Raw genomic sequence first — 25,543 nt, 5'->3', positions numbered from 1 at the left:
CTGTGGAATTCATTGCCATGGAGCGGAGTGGAGGCTGGGACATTAAATGTCTTCAAGGCAGAGATTGATACGTTCTTGATCTTGCAAGGAATTAAGGGCTATGGAGAGAGTGCTGGTAAGTGGTATTGAAACACCCATCAGCCATGATTAAATGGTGGAGTGGACTCTATGGCCTTGCTCCCACTCCTATGTCTTATAGTCTGTCTTATGGTCTTATGCTCAATGATGTGGAAATGTTGGAAAAGGAGAAGGTGTCCCAGTGGTTCTCCAAAAGAAACATGGAGATCCTGATGATTGTATGGTGCAAATGAAGGCTATCCTCTTCTGGAGGATTGGCACAATAGGCCAAGCCAAAAGACCCAGGCAGCCATGTTCAGCAACCAGGTTAGTATGATGCAGAGGAATGGCCAGCAATGTCGCAAGGAGATGAATGACCTTCCTCTGCTCCATGAGTATAGGTGTTACCATCTTCTGTCTTCTACCTCACATTTATTCTATCTCTGCTACAGCACAACCTCTCACCAAGACACTTGTTCTATCACTCTTACTATTGCTTGCAACACTTCTGCTCCCTCGCTCTCATGCAATCTAACCTAACACACCACTAACCCTACATAATCTCTGCACTGTCTCCTCACTTCTACAGGAGACCTCACTCCATTTCCCTCTGCCCTCTTCCAGCAATAATAGCTGTGTTGTCCAATCGATCCATCCCTTTCTGTCACTCCATGGGAAGACAGCTCACAATGGGGCAGAAAGGGCTCGAATAGCTGGAAGGATGCCAAGCATTAGACTTCTATGATGGCAGAATCTTATACTTTGCAGGAGAATACTGAATTGTAACATCCATGTTTCAGTAACTTTTAAATTATTCACTCATGGGATGTGGGTATCACTGATTGAGCCAGCATTTGTTGACTATCCCTCGTTCCCCTTGAGGAGGTGGTGGCTGCCTTCATGAACCACTGCAGCCCTTGGGCTGTAGGTAGACCCACAACGTCAACTGGAAACAAATTGGAAGATATTGACCCAAGGACACTGGAGAATAATGATATATTACCAAGTCAGGATGATGGATACTTGCAGGTGGTGGTGTACCCATGAATCTTTTGCTCTTGTCCTTCTGGATGGAAGTAGTCATGGGTTTAGAAGGTACTGTCTTAGAAGCTTTGGTGAATTTCTGCATTTCATCCTGTAGATGGTAAACACTGTAGCAGCTGAGTGTCAGTTGTGGTGGGAATGGATGCTTGTGGATGTGTTGCCAAGTTGCTTTGTCCTGGATAGTGCCAAGTTTCTTGAATGTTGTTGGAGCTGCAGCCATCCAGGCAAGTAGGGAGTATTCCATCACACTCCTGACTTGTGCCTTGTTGATATTGGTCAGGCTCTGGGGAGCTAGCCAAGCATGCCTTGTCAGAGGGGGACAAAGGTAGTAACCACGTATTCCAGATTTAAATCAGACACCACATTGTGCTGAAAAATAATTCAAATGTTCAATTCTCTCAAAAAATGTCAGGCTGCCTGGCAACTAGGGACCCATTGAGCAAATGTTGTCTTGATTTGTAAGTGGTGAACATGAACAACCAGGCAATTTACCTTAACCGCAGATATCTCGTACTGCGTTTCTTTCGTTGTCAGTTGCTGTTCAGGAAGATGGCACTTTTGGAGTACTGTGTACAGTTCTGGCCACACTGCAGCAGGAAGGATATTATTAAATTTGAGAGGGCTCAGAAAAGGATATTACCGGGACTGGAGGGTTTGAGTTATGAAAATAGGCTGGGACTTGCTTCGCTGGAACACAGGATGTTGAGGGATGACCTAATAGAGGGTTATAAAATCATAAGGGACATAGATGAGGTGAATGGCAGGTGTCTTTTCCCTAGAGTGAAGGAGTTCAAAATTAGGGGATATGATTTTAAGATGAGAGGAGAAAGATTTAAAAGGCACCTGAGGGGCAACTTCTTCACACAGAGAGTGGGTCCTGTGTGGAACGAACTGCGATAAGAAGTGATAGATGCAGGTACAGTTATAAGACTTAAAAGATATTTGTGGAATGAACTGCCCGTGAAAGTGGTCGATGCAAGTATGGTTAGAACATTTAAGAAACATTTGGATAGGTACATGAATAGGAAAGATGTACGTGGATATGGGCCAAACAGACAAGTTGGACTAGTTGAGTTTGGGAAACTTAGTCAGCATGGTAAAGTTGGACAAAAGGGTTGATTTCCATGCTGTATGACTCTATGATTTCACTGCCAGCACAGAATACAGAATAGCCATCAGTTTGAAAGATTCACAGTTCCCCAGCAATGGAAGTAGATGAGCAACATCACTTACCACATCAAAAGCATTCACCATGGAAACAATGTTCACTGCAGAAGGAAATTACCCTAGAAATGAGCATACACCAGGTAAGCAGCCATCTTCCTAATGTGTACCATTAGAAGATCTGCACAGGTTAAAGTCTATGTATGCAATGTATGAGTAGACACTCATGCAACTGGAACTGACTACAGTTAACACACAGAAACTATTCACTCATGAGCAGAACTATATTACTATTTATATTGGGAAGTTTGGATAATTGGTAACTCCAAATGTATGTGAATGCATTTTATTTTATTGAAAGGTTAACGTTTGGAGAAATTTAATTGCACTTCCCCTATTGGCTGACTTGCCATAGTCATGTGACCTTTACCTCTGTCATGTCTTTGTGTGCAGTGTGTATGGACATACATCATTTGTAGTTTTAACTTGCACTAAGCATTAAAACACTGGAAAAAGAGTCTAAATACTACCTGAAGCTTACGTGAACTTAAGGTAAAATGTAGCACTGCCTCAATGGAATTCCTACTCCAATGCTTCCTAAATCTTTCACTCAACATACACAAATGTTGCTTGCCACTTCTCAGTCAAAGGCTTAATGTTGTCCAGGTCATGTTGGATTTTACATGGTCTGTGTCAGTTTCTGAGTAGTCATAAATGTTGCTCAACATAATGCGATCATCAGCAAACATTTGACCTTTTAAAAGTTAGGCCTGAAAATGGAAGAATTGATGAAGCAACTGCAAATGTTGGGGCTAGGAGACTACCCTAAAGGAACTCCTGCAGCAATCTCTTAGGATGGAGATAATTGGGCTCCCAACGATCACAATGACCTTCCTGATTGGTGCTAAGTATGACTGCCATCAGTGTAACCACAGGGATTTTCCCAGATTCCCATTGATTTCAGGTTGCTAATTCAACTCATTACTCTAGAATGAGCTGCCAGAGGATGTAGTGGAGGCTGATACAATTGCAACATTTAAGAGGCATTTGGATGGTATATGAATAGGAAGGATTTGGAGGGATATGGGCCTGGGTCTGGCAGGTGGGACTAGATTGGGTTGGGAAATCTGGTCGGCATGGACGGGTGGACCGAAGGGTCTCTTTCCGTGCTGTACATCTGTATGACTATGACTATAAATGCCAAGAGCATTGACTTTCACCACCTTGCCCGAGTTGAGCTCTTTGTCCAGGTTTGAATCAAGGCTACAGTGGGATCAGGAACCAAATGTGCCCTGACAAAATCCAAACTGAACATCAGTGAGCAGGTTATTGCTTAATAATTGCTGCTAAACAGTCCTATCAATGATACCTTCCATCACTTTATCAATAACCGTGATGGGGAGGGAATTAAAAAAAACTTTTACACTCCCAACATTGAAATGCAGAAATCACTAACTCAGGGTGTGGTTGAGGTGGGAAGTGGAGGCTACAGAAGCATATTAGAGTGAAAGGGATAGAGGGATATATTGATAGATTTAGATAAACATGTATGGGAAAAGTGTGGAGAGTAAACACTGATATGGACTAGTTCAGCTGATTGTTCTGTTTCTGTGTTATATATCCTATCCAATTCTATGTCATATCATCAAACATAGTCATAGAAATCAAACGTTTCTAGTTGAAATTCCACTTTAACATGAAATCGAATTGATTGAATATTCACATCTTCCGTTTGCTGCATGAAAGTCAGAGAAGGACTGAACTCTGGAAAGATCGATTTGGCTTATTGCCGAGTATTGGAGATGCTGCTGTTTATTTTGCAACACCTGGTCCTTTTAATTAGCTTGTAGGCCTTAAGCTTTTTGTAATTTGTTTGGTACATTAAGACTTGAAACAGTCTCTGAAGAAAATAGCATTGGCTTCATTCAAATGAAAATGAGGAGCATCTAATGAGCGGGAGGTTCAGGTGTTGCACGTTGCTTTTTACATTGATTGTTTCTGGGAAGGATTTATGGCTCTTCAGTTGCCTCACCTTTAAATGAGGCCAGACTGGCTTTGATTTTTGTTAAATTATGTTTTAATATTGCAACAAACAATTTCTGGTTTTACTTGTTTTATAGTTGTAATAGTCAAAGATTTGATTTTAAAGAAACTATAGGCAATTTATCCCTCCCTGGAGATGGCAAGGAATAAAAATATTAGGCAAACTGAGCCTGGAGAACTACACACCCCCTTCTTGCCAACTCACCAATTAAATGCTGAATGAAAAGATCCACTGGGAATGTTCTCAACTTGCCTGCAATTAAAATCCTTACGTGTTCGATTAAAGGCCACGAAGGGGCCTCAACTCAACACCTCCTTGATGGCAGGGATAAGTGGCTGGTTTTCCAATCAGGTAACCAGCACAATCGGCTTTTTGGGGTTGCCTCCTGTCTGGGAGACACAGATGGGGGTGGGGAAAGAGAGATTGGTCTCAAAAAGCCAATCACTTATTGTCCTGCCCTGCTTTCTCCCCATAGCATGCCTCATTAGAAGCCAAAGATAAAGACCTACCTTCTCACTATTGGATGCCATACAATGGCTTCAACCAACAATCTTTTGGATCCAAAGCACCTGGCTTCTGATTGACCAACAGCGTCTGGTGAGGTGGCATGCAACTAAGGAGACTGTGATAGGTTGAGATGTTCACCAATTAGCTGGTTGCTTTGTGATCTGGCTAACTGTCCGAGAGATGGGGGCAACAAATTAGCTGAAGTGCTTACCTTAGATTAGCTTAAATCTGAGATGCAGAAACTTGCCCATCCCAAAACTTTGCCTGAAATTTCAACCTGTGTTTGATTTTATGATATCCATTCAAAATCACTGCCTCAGTATCCACCTATTGAAAAACAGATAAATATTTTGGCTTTATTCTGTCTCCTGCTACCCAGCAGTGACTGTGCAGTGTGCCACCATGTGGCAATCCCTACTCGCTGTTTCTGACCCTTCAAAATTATTCCAGAAATCAGTGACTTTCCAACTCAGGCGTTTAATGCTTTCCTCAGCCAAGGATTAAAATGCTGCACAGTGCAATGGAAAATGAAATAAAAATCATGATGGAGCAGCACTCTCCACTGGGAACAGTGTATAATGACCATAAGGTTATCGCTGCAGGCAGAAAGGGAGAACATTGAGCAGGTGTCCAGGGTCCTTACACAAGTTTACAGGGACAATGCATCTATTAGTATCTGCTCATGAGACCTATTTGCACAGATGCTCAGAGCCGTTGCTTACCAGAAAACCAGCAGGCAGGATACAAAAGGTCATGAGGAGGAATATCATGCACATACTGAACGTGGATTGTAAACAACCACTCCCACGTAGACAACATGAAGCTGCCTGACCTGACCCCGCATCACAGCTAACCCTGAACGCAGCCTGACTATGAGACAAGTCTCAGAACCTCGTCCTGCCAGCAACTATCTGAATGCTACTGTAGAGCGATATCTAGTTGCCTTGGAAAAGTATTACTGTCTGGAGAAATTTGCCACCCAGGCACACACAACATAAGTAAAGAAATTCAGAAGCTTAAAGCACAAGCTCAGGAGTTGACAGGTTTAAAGTTAGCAAGGGAACCAGTGAGATTTCCAGTGGAAAATTACCCTCTAAAGAAAGGGAACTGATTTAAAATAGCCACAGATGGGTAGCAAACAGTTTGCCAAACTATATTCCAATAAAATCGCTGTTTAAATGTTCTCATGTTTATTTAACATATTAATCCCCATGCATAATTAAAGCAAGAGGAAGGATCCCATTTCAAACAAAACCAATCGAGCACTCTTTCTGCTTGGTAAATTGTGAATTGAGGACACAGAGATCAACTGAGGTATAATTTTAATTTGATATCTGAAATGACACTAGATTATTCCTTGTATGACAATTAATTAAATAGGGTGTCCTTTGGAGTTTCATTGCAGCAATTCTTCAAACTGTGGAAGATTCATCCGAGAAGTCATTTGGACGTGTCAGGCTAATTTTAAGATTAGATTAGGTTCCCTACAGTGTGGAAACAGGCCCTTCGGCCCAACAAATCTACACCAACCCTCCAAAGAGAAACCCACATCCCTATATTTACCCCTGACTAATACACCTAACACTGCAGGAAATTTAGTGTGGCCAATTCACCTGGCCTGCACATCTTTGGACTGTGGGAGGAAACTGGAGCACCCGGAGGAAAGCCACGCAGACACAGGGAAAACGTGCAAACTCCACACAGACAGTTGCCGGAGGCAGGAATTGAACCTGGGTCCCTGGCACTGTGCTAACCAAGATATGGTCTTAAGGTATAAAAGTTAATGAGATTCAGTGACAAAGTCCAGTTGAAACACCAAGAAAATTCCATGCCCCTAGAGCAGGCTGAGGTCTAAATCTACACAAGTATACACCTGGCCATTTAAATTGCTGCTGACCATTAAATACCGTACTAACTCAAATGGGTGAGATGCCTATCACTCATATTGTGTATGGAGCTGTATCACCCACATAACGTGGCTAGCCATTGACCAGTCACTAGGTTAGAAGGCCAAAGAAACGTGGTGGGGTTCTTTCTCAATGGATCCATCTCACAGCTGACCTTATGTCTTCAATCTGGGTGTGTGAGAGATTCAAAAGGCAGCATATGAAAATATTCACGTCCTCTTCCGAGAATGAACTGCGAACACTTTTTTAAAAAAGAAGTTTTAGATGAATGATGGCCAGCACCACAGGTGGGATTTAAATTGTACCTCGTGGGGCCTCATAACATCGTCTGCTTATGCCACACATTAAAAACTAATTAGATTAAAAATTTAGTTTATGTTTAATTGGGTACATTATGGTCCTTGTGGAATTATCCCCGTGCAGTTGCAGGCAGCAAGGGTGCTAGTTAGGTCTTTGTTGCCAGATCTGGGTTTATAACATTTATGGTGGGACTGTTTGGTTAAACAGATTGCTAAAAGCAAAAATATTTCCAGTAATTAGACTGTGATATCACCATTGTGATGAATGACCAAACCAGAATACATGGTATACAATGTGACTATTATTCTATGCCGAAATCACTTCGTTTACCTGTGGCTAATGCAGGTGGTTTTTATGAAGCAGCTGTTTCTTTTAGTTTTTGTAAATGAAGTAGGTCAATGTAGATACACTTAGTTTAAATGGAAAACAGGCTGACAGGGAGCAGCTATCTGTGATTAATGCTGTCCAACAGAGCTTTTAATCAAATAAAACTACGTCTGCAATTAAATATCTTGGTTGTAACTGAAAAGAAGACAGTTAAAATGATATTGTTCTGTAAAATTGGGTGCTTAATCTGCTTATTTTTAGTTAATGACTTTGCTATGCATATTATTCTAATATGACAGAAGCTGCTGTATAACAGACTTACATGATTATGGTGCCTTATTACATCATCGCCAGTCAAATAATATAATATTTTATTTCTGCTGGTGCTTTTTAAAAAAATATTTGTCTCTTGTCTAGACATACACTGCAAGACTCCTGTGCAGATGGGTATTGGTTGGAGCCATGATGATCTATCCCATTTTCCTGTCAACTTGCAATTTCATTTTACAAACAATGTGGGTTGTTACAGAGTCGCAAAACCCGCAACTTCCAGTGAAATCTGTTCCATTGGGTCTGTACAATAGTCACTCAGAAATAGCTGTTTCTAAAGCAGTAACTCCCTCTCCTCAGTACATTCGAGTACAGCAATTTTCCAGGAAAATGCATTTTACCACACTTATTCCCAGCATGTGATGGGAGGGTGTTGGCATTTGTATGATATAGACACACACAGATTGAGCAATGGTTTCAGTTCATTCGCCCAAACTAAATATATGATCAACCATTATAAGCTAGAACAGATAGGCCAGAGGCCGACTTACATCTGCTGACTTGTCGCTCACTGGTAGAGAGAATTTCAATTATGATCAAAAGAGGGGAAAGGAAGTGATCAGGAGAGAATGGTCTCAACAAACTAGGAAAGTAATACTCCAATGCGTAATATGATTATTAGGATTTACATTTTCTTATCCAGCCCAATGAAAATCTACCCCTATTGCTTTGTCATAGTGCGAAAACGAAAAGGAGTCACATCAATTAAAATCAACTAAATAATATGGCTACTTTGTTTAAATGATATTTTAGGCTATATTCAGACAATCAATTCAACTTTTAGGAATTTGGAGGCTGCTCATTTATTCTCAAACCGCAAGTAAAGTAAGTGGGAAAAGAAACATGTTTCTAACTTAATCACTAAGTATGCACTGGACTCACTAACTAGGGCTAGGTCCGAAGGGAACCCAGTTTCTCCAGGGCTTTTGGTGAAATAGAAAGCAGAAGGTTGCAGTTTAACAGATTACACTGCATGCAGGGAATAAAACATTCTCTTACACCTAGTACAGATTAACCAGTTGGAGCTAGTGTGTTTCTTATTCTGTGACCTAACATCAAACTGGTCTGTCTGCTAAAGTCTTGGACTGGTCATGTTGAATAGTGTGCTGCCTATGCTGAGTTAATTTGAAACACTAAATATTGATGAACAACCTGAAGAGTAACAAATGTTCCTGAGGTCATTGCTGCTCTAATATTGTGCTTTGTGAATGTTGTAGAATGCACTCAAAATATACTATAGCTTTTCATACATAGTTCATATGTATTTACATTTCATTTTCTTGTATTTACATCTTATGGACCTATCACCCTTGCAGCTGTGCCATCTTCCCAGCAGTTTATTTCGCTCCTTTTCCTCCTTTAAAACTTCTTAAAACCTATGATGTAGAGGTGCTGGTGTTGGAATGGGGTGGACAAAGTCACACAACACCAGATTATAGTTCAACTGGCTTATTTGAATTCGCAAGTTTAGGTGATGAAGGATCAGGGCCCAAAAAGCTTGTGATTTCAAATTAATCTTAAAATCTACACTTTTGAACAAATATTTGGTCACTTTGCTCATGCTTCCTTCTTTACCTCAAAATCCAATTTGGTTTAATTTTGGGTGCCATCTCTCCAGACAGTGTTGGATCATGAAAGGTACTTAATCGATGCAAGTTGTTGTTATTGTTGATTCTACATTAGAAAATGTACTGAATCCTGGTTATATTTAAATAGACAAGCACAAAAAGATCCAGTATGGAGAGGGAACAAACTGTAAATATGAAATAAAAACTGAAACTGAAAAATACATATAGATTAATCAGCATCTAGAACTTTCTAAATCACTAGTTAGGCCTCAACTGGAATACTGTAAGCAGTTCTGAAAACTGTACATCAAGGATTATATAAAGTCCTTAGAAAGGAAATAAAAGAGGTTGTTAATTTCTTTATATATTATAAAGAAATATAATATATAAAGAAATTAACAACCTCTTTTATTTCCTTTCTAAGGACTTTATATAATCCTTGATGTACAGTTTTCAGAACTGCTTAAAGTATTCCAGTTGAGGCCTAACTAGTGATTTAGAAAGTTCTAGATGCTGATTAATCTATATGTATTTTTCAGTTTCAGTTTTTATTTCATATTTACAGTTTGTTCCCTCTCCATACTGGATCTTTTTGTGCTTGTCTATTTAAATATAACCAGGATTCAGTACATTTTCTAATGTAGAATCAACAATAACAACAACTTGCATCGATTAAGTACCTTTCATGATATATATATATATATATATATCTCTCTCTCTCTCTCTCAAAGTACCATATACTCTGGTTGCTGAAAATCTGACATAAAGACTGCAAGCACTCAGCAGCAGGCTCTGTGAAGACAGAACCTGAGTTACCATTTCAACTTAATGGTCTTTCATCAGGATTTCAGGGTCACAATGAAATTCTGATCAGAGGCCATCGACCTGAGATGTTAACTCTCTACCTTGCTCAACAGATGCTGACCGACCTATTGAGCATTTTCTGTTCACCAGGATGTGACTAGGGATGAGGGACTTCAACTATAAGGAGGAGTTGAAAAGAATAGGATGGCTTGTACTTGGAACAGAGGAGGTTAAGAGCCCTGACAGAGGTTTTCACGTGGTATTGATAGAGTAGGATAGAAATAAAAGACTGTTCCTTCAAGTGAGCGGTCAATACCAGAATTAAAGTTATTCTATATTCTATGGATCTATAGCACTCCTGAAGATGACTGGTGAAGAATCTGGAGACCCTCTGAATGGGATACATTTCCCTCTGTTGGCTCTCAGTGCAGTCCACAAAACAGTCTCTTCTGAAGTCTGTCTATGGTGGCTTCTATCATAGGTCAATAGAATTGCTATCTTAATAGTGTAGGGGCTATTTAGTTTAGTAGGCAAATGGCATAGAATCATGGCAACGGTGTAGGTTCAATCCCTGATCCTCACCCTTACCATGAAGCCCCTTAAGCCAGATAGCCATATGTTCTTCCCTTCTATAAAGAAATGTCTATGGTCCTTCAAGTACCTTGGTTAAATAATGAAGTGGACAACATCATATAATACATCTGCACAAATATATACAAGTTTTATAATCCTGCTATACAGCAGAACTTCTATGTAAGGTAGCTGAAAATGTGTTGCTGGAAAAGCGTAGCAGGTCAGGCAGCATCCAAGGAGCAGGAGAGTTGACGTTTCGGACATGAGTCCTTCTTCAGGAAGGGCTCATGACCGAAATGTCGACTCTCCTGCTGTTTGGATGCTGCCTGACCTGCTGCGCTTTTCCAGCAACACATTTTCAGCTCTGATCTCCAGCATCTGCAGTCCTCACTTTTTTCTATGTAAGGTACCCAATTTATCCGAATCAATATATTCAATCTGGGTTTGGAGAAATGAGACTGACTGGGTGTTGCAAATCGTGGGAGATTTGAAAGCAAAGACTCACACATAATATTAAATTAATTCAATTTTTAATTGTATTCTGTCAACATGTCTTTCAAGAGATAATATGAGATTAAAAACAGTACAAAGTTTTAAAAAATAAAAATAAGAAGCACGTGCGCAAAATTTATTCCATCCAGCTGTAGCCTTATTGTGTCTGAAAAAAAAAGAGAAATTTGCGCCTAACTGTAAAAGCTCTGAGAAGCAATATTCCATTTACACTGGAGTACTTGTGCTGGAATATTCTAGTATTTAGATGATCTGATGCAATTCTGGCAGTGTAAACCCAGCCAAATTATACTCTGCAACCACTCGCCAGCATAAAAATGGATTTTCCTGTGGTAGGTTTCATGCTGGGATGAAAGCAGAGATACTACAGTGTAAATTACTGACAAGCTTTAAGCTACCTCAGTCTGGCACCTCCAGGTTTTATATTGTCGTGCTGTTTAAAGGCTCACTACAGCCTAATAAATAGTCATGAATTTCAGTGTTTTAACCAACTCTAGCCACAGAGTCTGAATCCTGCCTTCTTTCTGCCTCATTTCTCTTGCATTTTCAATCGATGACCTTTGTATATGTGGAGCTTTATTTGGAGCCTCGGTGATCTGCCACTTTAACCTTTTCTTCTGGTGTGGAGGAAATAGTTTTTGTGCTGGAAAGTTGCCACTGGTTATACAGTAGGTATCAATGTAAACTGTCTTTGATTCTACACGGAACAAGTAGATGTAGAACAACAACTTCTGGTTTGTGTGGGATGCATTTAAGCTGAGTCGTGTTCAAAGTTAATATGGACAGCAGTATTAGGTGAATGGAAACAAAAACACAGATTAAAAGGATGTGGGGACAGAATCGATAAATGTGATTTAAATGTTGATGATGGTTATGCTGAATACCTTCAATTTCCATGTTTTAACCTTTATGTTCTTAAAACACATAATAATATTTTAAGTGAATAATATATTGAGTAAATTTTCCAAAGATAAAAGAAACTAAGCTGTAATGGTATTAGTTATGAATTAGCTTTTGAGACAAACCTAATCTAAACCAAATTTACACTAATTGTTAGATTACATTTTTACGATATAATCGCTGTTAGAACAACTAAGCAGTTCTGGAACTCCTTGTCACAAAAGATTACAGAGGCCAAGTCATTTGAGTGAATTTACAACAGAGGATGGTAAGTTCTCAATGAGAAAGGGGATCAAAGGTTATAGAGAGAATGCAGGAGAATCAGCTATGATCAAATGGTGGAGCTAACTCAATAGGCCAAACAGCCGAATTCTGCTTCTAAATCATATGATCTTTTAGAAATGTTAAGATTAGCTTCAGTTGGGTGGTGCGTACTGATTGGAAAGGCAGTAGTTATCTAATGTCATTGAGATGTACAGCATGGAAACAGACCCTTTGGTCCAATTTGTCCATGCCAACCAGATATCCCAATCCAATCTAGTCCTACCTGCCAGCACCCGGCCCGTATACCTCTAAACCCTTCCTGTTCATATACCCATCCAGATGCCTTTAAAGTGTTGCAGTTGTATGAGCCTCCACCATTTCCTCAGGCCTGATAAAGGGCTTTTGCCTGAAACATCAATTTTCCTGCTCCTCAGATGCGCCCTGACCTGTTGTGCTTTTCCAGCACTACTCTGACCTAAACCCACTTCCTCAGGCAGCCCATTCCATACACGCATCACACTCTGCGTGAAAATGTTGCCCCTTAGGTCTATTTTGTATCTTTCCCCTCTCATCCTAAACCTATGCCCACTATTCAAGGACTCCCCCAACACAGGAAAATGTCATGTGTATTTATTCCTATCCGTGCCCCTAATGATTTTATAAACCTCTAAGGTCACCCCTCAGCCTCCGACCCTCCAGGGAAAGCAGCCCCAGCCTATTCAACCTCTCCCTGTATCTCAAATCCTCCAACACTGGCAACATCCCTGTAAGTCTTTTCTGAACCCTTTCAAGTTTCACAACATCCTTCCGATAGGAAGGCGAAAGGAATTGTACACAGTATTCCAAAAGTGGCCTAATCAATGTGGCCAATCAGCTGCAACATGACTTCCCAACTCCTGTACTCAATACTCTTACCAATAAAGGAAAGCATATCAAACACCTTCTTCACTATCCTATCTACCTGCAACTCCACTTTCAAGTAGCTATGAACCTGCACTCCAAGGTCTCTTTGTTCAGCCACACTCCCTAGGACCTTATCATTAAGTGTATATGTCCTCCTAAAATTTGCTTTCCCAAAATGCAGCACCTCGCATTGATCTAAATTAAACTCCATTTGCCATTCCTCAGCCCATTGGCTGATCTGATCAAGATCCTGTTGTAATTTGAGGTAACCTTCTTTGCTGTCCACGACACCTCCAATATTATCTACAATACTATTAACTATACGTTGTATCAAAATTAAAATACATATTGCTGAAAGCTTTTTCTTCCTCAAAGAATATATTGAAGAAAGTTAGCCTGGTTCAGTTAATAAAATTGTTGCATCTTAGTAAAAGAAAGTAGATTTAAGTTAATAATCTAGGATGACACTCTAGTGAAATGAATTGCTCAAAGTGCTGCCCTATTGAAGTCCTGTTTGTCTGGTTAGGTATGTATTAAAAGATCTAATGGGAAGCTATAATGAGGTTAGTATCTGGAAGCATAGGATCAAATATGCCACAGGGCCTCCTTTACAAATCTGTCTCTGATAAAGGAAGGGCTTTCACATATTATCTTTACCTTGTTTTTCTGGGAGTTACTTAAATTCAGTTAGAGAACAGCACACAGAATAGTACCTGTTCATGTGGGTCTCTTTCTCCTGAAAGGACCTTCCAGATTATAACGCCAGTTCTGCAGTGGAAGACTGATTGAGTATGCACAGTGTGAACAGGACATGTCTACTTCAATTCACATGAGCACATTAAAAACAGACTATTTTAGACACTAAGTAAGGTGATGTTACCTCAAAGCATGCTTCAGTACGATTGGAAAAAGGCAATTCACAATGTCAGGATACTAAAAGGCCACTTTTGTGGGTCATGCATAAAGACAATATTGAACATTTATCCTGAATGATGCTCATAAATCCGATGGTGGCTTTCCAAATTGACACACAATTGGCTGAGCCAAAAAATGATAGTGGTCCAAGATTTAGTTAGAGAATAAAGTGAAATAGTTGTAGAATGTTTACAAATGTTAAGATCTGCCTAGAATAGATAAAGCTCAGCAAAAATAAAAGACCTGCACTTTATAGCATGGAAGCAGGCCATTCAACCCATACTGACCATCCAAAAAGCATCCCACCCAGATCCCCCCCACCCCCAACTCCATTTCCTCCTCCTCCCCCATTCCTGCATTTTCCTTGGATAATCCACCTAGCCTTCCTGGATACTATGGGCAATTTAACATGGCCAACCACATAACCTGCACGTCTTTGGACTGTGGGAGAAAACTAGGAGCACCCAGAAGAAATCTATGCAGACACGGGGAGAAAGCTCAAACTCTACACAGTCACTTGAGGGTGAAATTGAACCCAAGTCCCTGGCATTAATCACTGAGTCATTGTGCTCCTGCTATTTGTGTAGTGCCATTCATGATTACCAGTCATTCCAAATACGTTAAAGTCAACTAAGTATTTTTTGAAACATTATTGTTGGAAAGCAGGAATAAAATGAAACACACATTTGCTTCCCCAGGAATTGGCCGGCCTGTAGTTACGCGATTTCCCATTTCAGCTGTTGTGAAATAATAAGATAATATTAACAGTTTTGCAGTCTAATAGCACACTTTCAAAATCGGGAGAGCTTGGGAGTGATATATCTAAACCTTCTTCAAATTCCTGTCCTATGACTGTTAATGCACCTGGATGGACATCATCAAAATCCAAAAGATTATTTATTCAAAGTCCTAATACTTACACCCTTATTGTTTTACTTCTAACCACTGCTGCATGTTCTAAGAACCAGGAGGTAGTCAATGAACAGGTGAAGAATGGAGACTGAGAGTGCAGAAGAGGGGAAAAGTGAGGGGAGAAGAACATGGATTAAAACACTAACTAATAGCAACTCTCTGAAGTTACACTGATAACTGATTAACACATAGATACCCCTCATAATTGACTGCAATGAAATGGCTCACTGATAATCTTGATGAAGCCAGTAGAAATATGTAGTAAGCCCCAAATTTCTAACATAGTTACTTGAAATAATCTCAAAACCTATTGATATTCATCCTGAAACCACCAGCAGAAGTCCCATGGAATGTATGGCCAGGCTACCTCAGTCAATCAATTGTAACAATATATATCTCTCCCCTGTAACAGATCTCCCCATCTCGAATTGGGACAGAACAGAAATGGAACAGGAATTGAAATAACTGCAAAACTGGAGGTGTTGCCACCTGCCATTTTCGGGGACACGGCAAGACTCAGATATTTTCTGTTCCTTTTAACAGGACAGTTTAGATTATGGGCTCATTCTGAACCAATTTCTGGGAGGTTTTCCAATTTTCAGCGAGACAACCAGAGTTCAGCAACAGTCAGGAATCAGATCAGCTCAACAGAGGCAGGGATAGGCCCAGTTCCAAATGGCACTGAGAAAGCTGAGCATACCAAAGGGGTCTTACCTCCTCGGATAAAAATTCACCAATCTGGGAAATGGTTCACCTTGACATGTATTCCGGGCCTCCCACTGCATCTCCAAAATACAGAAAGTTTGAATTTTATTTTCCATGAGCACAGAACTGGATTTTACACCCACCCACCAGTTGGGTTTTCACCCCTTCGCCTACATTTAGTGTAAAATGCAGTGTCAAGTTAGCAGACTATGGCTTCCTGCAAGTCTGCAGTAGCATGGAAGGTAAACAGGGGTCAAAATAAGAAGCTAACCTACCATTTTGAACAGCTACTGAGCGTGCTAAATATCCAATCGGCTGCAATCTTTTGTTGTCCATCCTATTTCTCAGTAATGAGAGAGGAAAAAGACTTGAGAGAGAGGAAAAAAGACTTGAGATGGACTATGTCAGATCTGAGGAGGTAGCACCAAGGCTGGTACAAACGCCTACAAATGGAATCTTGGCTGGATGTAGCAGCAGGATCGGCTGGTGACAGTGACCACATCTGGGCATTGTTAGGTCCTATTCATTCACTGTTCTGCAGTTGCCACAACAAATAAGATAAGAGTGAAAGGGCTAGGGGCTTGGAATTCGGAACTGTGACTGACACCCAGTTCGCTGCCAAACCTTTTCTTATCTGATATTCCAGCCTAGACGTCTGAGTGGCCATGGAGACCCCTTTGCATGGCCAGTTGGCTGCCTGCCTGCTGGGTGGCTCTGAATTTGGTTCTGATGATTGATTCTATACGTTGAGACCAGCCAGAACATTTGCTTCCCTTTCTGCCTCCCACACCCTGCATTACACTGGCAGCCGCAGTGAAGATTGTTGATTCAGACCAGATTGTGGCCAACTTCCCTGGTGTCCTGACTATCTACAACCTTAAACCACATTCCACCACCCCGGCGCCCCCAGTAACCAATGCGGAGGGAGGATGGTCTTTAAGATTATTACTCTTTGAAAATTCCATTTCCCAGCCCCTTGGAATTAAACCCACTTCCTGTCTCAGAGGGCCAACTCCAACTCCCTTGTTCAGTTTGGGTTGCAGATTGCACACTGGTTCTGTGTGGAAGTGACAACTCACTAAAATGCAGTCGAACGTCAAAATCATGTGGCACAGTCTGGTCTGAACTAAGCCAAGACATTACCATTGTTTGGCTTTTCCTCTTAGAGTACACCATCTTAAACTCAGCTCAATACCAACAAACCAAAACACAGCCACAAATAAGAGTTTTCCCAGTAGAAATTTAAAAATCACATAACACCAGGTGATAGTCCAACAGGTTTATTTGGAAGTACAAGCTTTGGGAGTGCAGCTCCTTCGTCAGGTATCTGATGGAGGAGCAGTGCTCTGAAAGCTTATACTTCCTAATAAATCTGTTTAGATTAGATTAGATTACTTACAGTGTGGAAACAGGCCCTTCGGCCCAACAAGTCCACATCGACCCACCGAAGCGCAACCCACCCATTCCCCTACATTTTACCCCTTACCTAACACTACGGGCAATTTAGCTTGGCCAATTTACCTGATCCGCACATCTTTGTGACTGTGGGAGAAAACCGGAGCACCCGGAGGAAACCCACGCAGACACGGGGAGAACGTGCAAACTCCACACAGTGAGTCGCCTGAGTTGGAATTGAACCCACGTCTCAGGCGCTGTGAGGCAGCAGTGCTAACCACTGTGCCACCGTGCCGCCCACCAAAATCTGTTGGACTATCACCTGATGTTGTGTCGTTTTTAACTTTGTCCACCTCACCACCACATCACAATAGAAATGATAGCGCAAGTGTGGGATTAGGGCTCAAGAGTCAATGGCATAGTCTGTCCTGTATCACCATTTTCCCTCATCCCTTTATAATCTTTATTTTCAAATACCTACCCTGTTCCCTTTTAAATCATGTTCTTGACTGCCTCAATCTCCACTTATAGTGAAGCATCTTCTTGTTGAACAGTCCTTAGTTAAAAGAAATCTTCCGTAATCTGTGGGTTTTTCATGCAACAACTCTTATCTCTGTCCTTTTCTGTTTCCAATATGGGCACCAGTATTCCCTACTGGCCAACAGCAATGTTCCCAGGTTTCATTCATCTTGCTGCCTCTTCTACTTTACCATGTTGCTGCCAGTTCTCTAGACTGCGTCTGTACGCCTCACTCAAACCCCATGGTTCTCCTATTCCCCCATTCATAGGGACCATACAAGTACAAATTACTCCTGTTACAACATTGTCATTTTTGGGAATTAAGATTCACCAGTCATATGGTCTTGAAATAACCACTGCCAATAACCACTCCCACTGTAAGGAGAAAGGATTGACATAATATTAAGCCCTGGATTTTCAATGCTTGGCCACCTAACAACTTAGAGATGATTGACACCAATAGGATTGTCATCAAACCTGTCATAACATGACTTTGTGTCTATAAAAAAGAAAAAGCGCCTTTCAAGCTGCTGCCTCCATGGCTGTGATATTTTAGTGCACTCCACATAAATAAATGTCATTTTTTGTTAAGATTTAATGTAATAGATACAGACGTGTAGATGAGATGAGACTGCCATGAATGAAAATAGAAATGAAAATGTTGCATCAATGCTGAATACTCACTAACAGCCTGCATGCAAAATACCACAACCTGTGGAAGCCGAATCCCATTAGTACCATGTTGATTAGACCCTTAAAAAAATCTGCATTTTTAATTGAAATTAACACAACGAGGTCCTAATTATACATGTGAGAATTGAGGTTTCACAGCAGTCACTGCTGTCCCCCCACAGCAAGAAAGAATATCCTCCCAGCATGACTGTGGCTGAAGTTCTGGCTATAATACTGTGTGAGCTACAGTGTGACAGTGGACTAATCCTGGTGGACTTATATTACTGACCCTGACATGGTATCATACTGTGCCTGCTCTAACCCTGAAGAGCAATGTCAACAGAACAGATGTTGACTACTTTAACAAAGCTATTCATGTGATACCTGAGAGTTCCAGGCCCAAATTCACAGAGATTTTATGTAATTGTGTGATGCAGAGTAGTGTTGTTTGATTTTGTGAAACATATTTGCATTAAATATTGAGATTGTCAGAATTTTAAACTGTGGCCATCTTTTTTGTTACTATTTTAATGCGAAGTCCTTCTCAGATTACCTCTCAAAGGTAACTCATTCACCTTTGAGAAATGAGTCTTGTGGACAAACGCTTTTGGATTGATTTTTCAGTGTGGACTGGAGAGTCAAGGTCATGACTTATTCCCATCTGACTGGAGGAAAGTGCAGCTTGCAGGAACTTCTTTGCTCAGCCTGACCTCAGTGCTGTGAGTGAGCACAATACTCCATATTGGATCCAGTGCTTTGTTTTTGTTCCTTGGGGGTGAGAGAACAACACAGGGTCCACTGTCACTGGAGACCCATTTTATAGGGCCACTGGTAAAGGAAGATGTTTAAATGTGAAGGAGCTGGCCATTTAAAAAAAGCCAAAGTTGAGCTAGTCTTCAAAACAAAGCTAAAAATGTTTTCAAAATGCACTTTACATTATCATGTCTCCAGAAACAATCTCACAGTCTCCCTCAGTTTGGTGGCTGCTCTCCCCCCACCATCCATGTTAGTGGTCCCAGTTCACAGAGAACAAAATCCCATCCAGCTACAATGTATCCTCTCTGTCCAACCTTGCAGCACACAGTGACATTCCTTTAATTTTTGTATTTCAATCTTTGTAACATATTTCTTCCTCTTCTTCCCTCATCCATCATCACACTCACATGCACACTCACTCACAAACATATGTGCACTCGCTCACATACACACATACACACACATGCACTCACTCACATACACACATGCACTTGTTCACATACATACACATACACGCTTGCTCACATGCACACACATTCACACTCACTCACATACACACATGCACTAGCTCACATACATACCTACACATACATGCACACTCACTCATATACACACGCATACTTGCTCACATACATACAGTCACATGCTCACTTACACACACACTGACTCACATACACACACGTACACTCTCTCACATGCATACATGCATTTGCTCATATACACACACATACATTCACAAACGCACACTCGCGCACTCATGCACACGCACTCACACACACTTGCTCATATACACACAGGCACAATAGCTCACATGCACATGTTCATACAGACAAGCACACTCGCTCACATACACACGGTCATACACACAGGCACACTCGCTCACATACACATGCTCGTACAAGGCACACTCGCTCACATACACTCGCTCATACACAAACGAACATTCGCTCACATACACACGCATATTCGCTCACATACACATGCTCATACAAAGGCACACTCGCTCACATACACACGCTCATACAAAGGCACACTCGCTCACATACACACGCTCATACACACACGAACATTCGCTCACATACACACGCTCATACACACAGGCACACTCATTCAAATACATACATACAAGCACACTTGCTCGTATATACACGCTCATACACACAGGCAAACTCGCTGACATACACACACACAGGCACACTTGCTCACATACACACGCTCTTACACATAGGCACACTCGCTCATATACACACATAGGTACACTCGCTCACATACACACACAGGCACAATTGCTCAGATACACAAGGTCAAACACACATACACTCGCTCACATACACACTCATGCTCATAAAGACACAGACACTTGCTCACATACACATGTTCATACACACAGGCGCACTCACTCACATACACATGCTCATACACACAGGCACACTCGCTCACATACACATGCTCATACACACAGGCACACTCACTCACATACACATGCTCATACACACAGGCACACTCGCTCACATACACACGCTCATACACACAGGCAGACTCGCTCACATACACATGCTCATACACACAGGCACACTCACTCACATACACATGCTCATACACACAGGCACACTCGCTCACATACACACGCTCATACACACAGGCAGACTCGCTCACATGCACATGCTCATACACATGGGCACACTCACTCACATACACATGCTTATACACACAGGCACACTCGCTCACATATACACACTCAGGCTCACTCGCTCACATACACACACAGGGACACTCGCTCACATACACACGCTCATACACACAGGCAGACTCGCTCACATACTCAAATACAGACATACTCACTCACATACACACACTCATACACACAGACACACTCACATACACACGCTCATACACACAGGCAGACTCGCTCACATATACATGCTCACACACACAGGCACACCAGCTCACATACACACAGGGACACTCGCTCACATACACACGCTCATACACAGGCAGACTCACTCACATACACATGCTCATACACATGGGCACACTCGCTCACATGTACACACTCAGGCTCACTCGCTCACATAAACACGCTCATAAACACAGGTACACTCGCTCACATATACATGCTCATACACACAGGCACACCCGCTCACATACACACACACAGGGACACTCACTCACATACACACAGGCACACAGGCACACTCGCTCACATACACATGCTTATACACACAGGCACTCTCGCTCACATACACATGCTTACACTCAGGCACACTCGCTCACATATACACAAACAGGCACACTCGTTCATATACACATGCTCATACACACAGGCACACTCACATACACACACACAGGGACACTCGCTCACATACACACACACAGGCACACAGACACACTCGTTCACATACACATGCTTATACAGACAGGCACACCCACTCACATACACACGCTCATACACACAGGCAGACTCGCTCACATGCACATGCTCATACACATGGGCACACTCGCTCACATACACATGCTTATACACACAGGCACACTCGCTCACATATACACACTCAGGCTCACTCGCTCACATACACACACAGGCACACGCGCTCACATACACACAGGGACACTCGCTCACGTACACACACACAGGCACACAGGCACACTCGCTCACATACACATGCTTATACACACAGGCACACTCGCTCACATATACACACACAGGCACACTCGCTCATATACACACGTTCATACACACAGGCACACTTGCTCATGTACACACACAGGCACACTCACTCATATACACACACAGGCACACTCGCTCACACACACAAACACAGACATACTCACTCACATACACATGCTCATACACACAGTCACACTCACTCAAATACGCGCACACAATCATACTCGCTCACACACACACAGGCACACTCGGACACATACACATGCTCATACACACAGGCACACTTGCTCACATACACACACACACAGGCATATCGCTCACATACACATGCTCATACACACAGGCACACTTGCTCACATGCACAGACACAGACATACTTGCTCACATACACACACATATACACAAGCACACTTGCTCACATACATACTCATACACACACACACACACTCGCTCACATACACACACTCATACACATGCAGGCTCGCTCACATACACATGCTCACGCACACAGGAACACTTGCTCACATACACACAGGCACACTAGCTCACATATACACACACAGGCACACTTGCTCACATACACACGCTCACGTAACACAGGAATACTCGCTCATGTACACACACAGGCACACTCACTCACATACACACGTTCATACACAGCGGCACACCTGCTCACATACACATGCTCATATACACGCACACAGGCACACTTGCTCACATACACACACTCATACACACAGGCACACTTGCTAACATACACTCGTTCATGCTCACATACACACGCTTATAAACACAGGCACACTCACTCACATACACACGCACACTCGCTCACATACACACACACACACTCGCTCACGTGCACATGCTCATACACACACACACACACACACTGGCTTACATACACTCGCTCCTACACATGCACATTGGCTCACATACACTCGCTCATAAGCACATGCACACTCGCTCACATACCACGCTCATACACATGCACAATCGCTCACATACACACGCACACTCGCTCACGTGCACATGCTCATACACACGCATACTGGCTTACATACACTCGCTCATATACATGCACATTCGCTCACATACACATGCTCTTACACACGCACACTCGCTCACATACTCATGCTCAAACACATGCACACTGGCTCACATACACTCGCTCATACACAGGCACACTCGCTCACACACACAGAGGCACACTTGCTCACACATACACACACATACACACGCACATTTGCTCGCTTACTCACACTCATGCACACAGGCACACTCACTGACATACACAGACACACACACAGGCACACTTGCTCACATACACATGCTCATACACACAGACACACTAGCTCAAATACCAATGCTCATACACACGCACACTCGCTCACATACACATGCTCATACACGCAGGCACACTCACTCACATACACACACACACAAGCACACTCACTCACATACACACACAGGCACACTTGCTCACATACACATGCTCATACATACACACACACACATACACTCGCTCACATACACACGCTCATACACACAGGCACATACACACACACAGGCACACTTGCTCACATACACATGCTCATACACACAGGCACACTCACTCACACACACACAGGCACATTTGCATACACACAGGCACACTCGCTCACATACACATGCTCATACACACAGGCACACTCACTCACATACACACACACAGGCACACTCACTCACATACACACTCGCTCACATACACATGCTCATACACACAGGTACACTCACTCACATACACATACATAGGTACACACGCTCACAAAAATACACACAGGCACACACACTCACAAAAACACACACAGGCACACACGCTCACATACACACACACAGTCACATTCGCTCACATACACACAGAGTCACATTCGCTCACATACACATGCTCAAACTCACAGGCACACTTGCTCACATACACACGCACAGGCACACTTGCTCACATACACACACAGAGGCACACTTGCTCACATACACACACTCATACGCACAGGTACACTCGCTCACTAACACACGCGCACACGCGCTCACACACACACACTCGCTCACATACACACACACTCACTTGCTCTTATATACACTCATACACACATGCACTCTCGCTCACATGCACACACTCATACACACAGGCACACTCACATATACACACACTCATACACACACGCACACTCACTCACATACATTCGCTCATACACATGCACACTTGCTTACATACACCCACCCAAACACACGCTCACATACACACACACACTCACATAAACGTACACACTCACATAAACATGCACACACACATACGCTCACATAAACACATACACACAAGCTCACATACACATGCTGATACTCACACATGCTCACATACCCACACTCTTGCACAGGCATACTCGCTCACATACACACACCTAAACACATGCTCACATACACACACACTTGCTCACATACACACACCCAAACACACACACCCATACACGCACACACTCACATAAACATACACACTCACATAAACATACACACCTACACACACTCACATTAACACATACACACACGCTCACATGTACACGCTGATACACACACACACACGCTCACATGCACACACCCATACATATGCTCACGTACACACACACACTCACATACACACACGGTCACATGAACATACACACGCACTCACATGCACACCCACACCCACTCACATACACGCGCGCACACACATATGCACACACATGCACACTCGCTCACATACACACACTCATACACACAGGCACACTCGCGCATATGCATACGCACACTTGCGTACATACACACACCCACACACATGCTTACATACACACACCAACACACACACCCATGCTCACATACACACACACACGCTCATAAACATACACACACGCACACACTCACATAAACGTACACACACACGCTCACATATACACACACTCATAAACATACACACACATGCTCGAATACACACACGCTCACAAACACACACATGCTCACATGCACACACGTTCACATATGGACGCTGATACACACACATGCTCACATACACACACATGATCACATACACTCGCTCATACACACACTCGCTCACATACACACACTCGCTCACATACACACACCCACATACACACGCACTCACATACACACACATAACACATGCACTCTCGCTCACAACATATGCTCACACTCGCTCACACTCACATGCTCACATATGCACACACTCACAAACATACATACACACATGCTCACATATACACAGACACGCTCACATACACATGCACTCTCCCTCACGTACCCATGCTCATACACACATGCACACTCACTCACATACACACACTCATACACACAGGCACACTCGTTCACATACACTCGCTTATACACACGCACATTCGCTCACACACATGCACACTCACACCCACACACACACGCTCACATACACACACACGTACACACACACACCCTCGCTCATATGCATACAAACACACTCACTCACATACACATACATGCACTCTTGCTCACATTCACACATGTTCACATACACACACTCGCTCACATACACATGCACTCTTGCTCACATGCATACACACACTCATGCTCACATACATGTGCACACTTGCTCATATACACATGCTCACACTCACGCACACTCGCTCACATACACACACTCGCTCACATACATGCACACACACACTCGCTCACATACACATGCTCATAAACACACGTTCACTCACATACTCACACACATATGCTCATATATACACGCTCATAT

Source organism: Hemiscyllium ocellatum, chromosome 9, assembly GCF_020745735.1.
Source record: "Hemiscyllium ocellatum isolate sHemOce1 chromosome 9, sHemOce1.pat.X.cur, whole genome shotgun sequence".
NCBI classification, from domain to species: Eukaryota; Metazoa; Chordata; class Chondrichthyes; order Orectolobiformes; family Hemiscylliidae; genus Hemiscyllium; species Hemiscyllium ocellatum.
Note: the sequence above shows the minus strand (reverse complement) of the source record.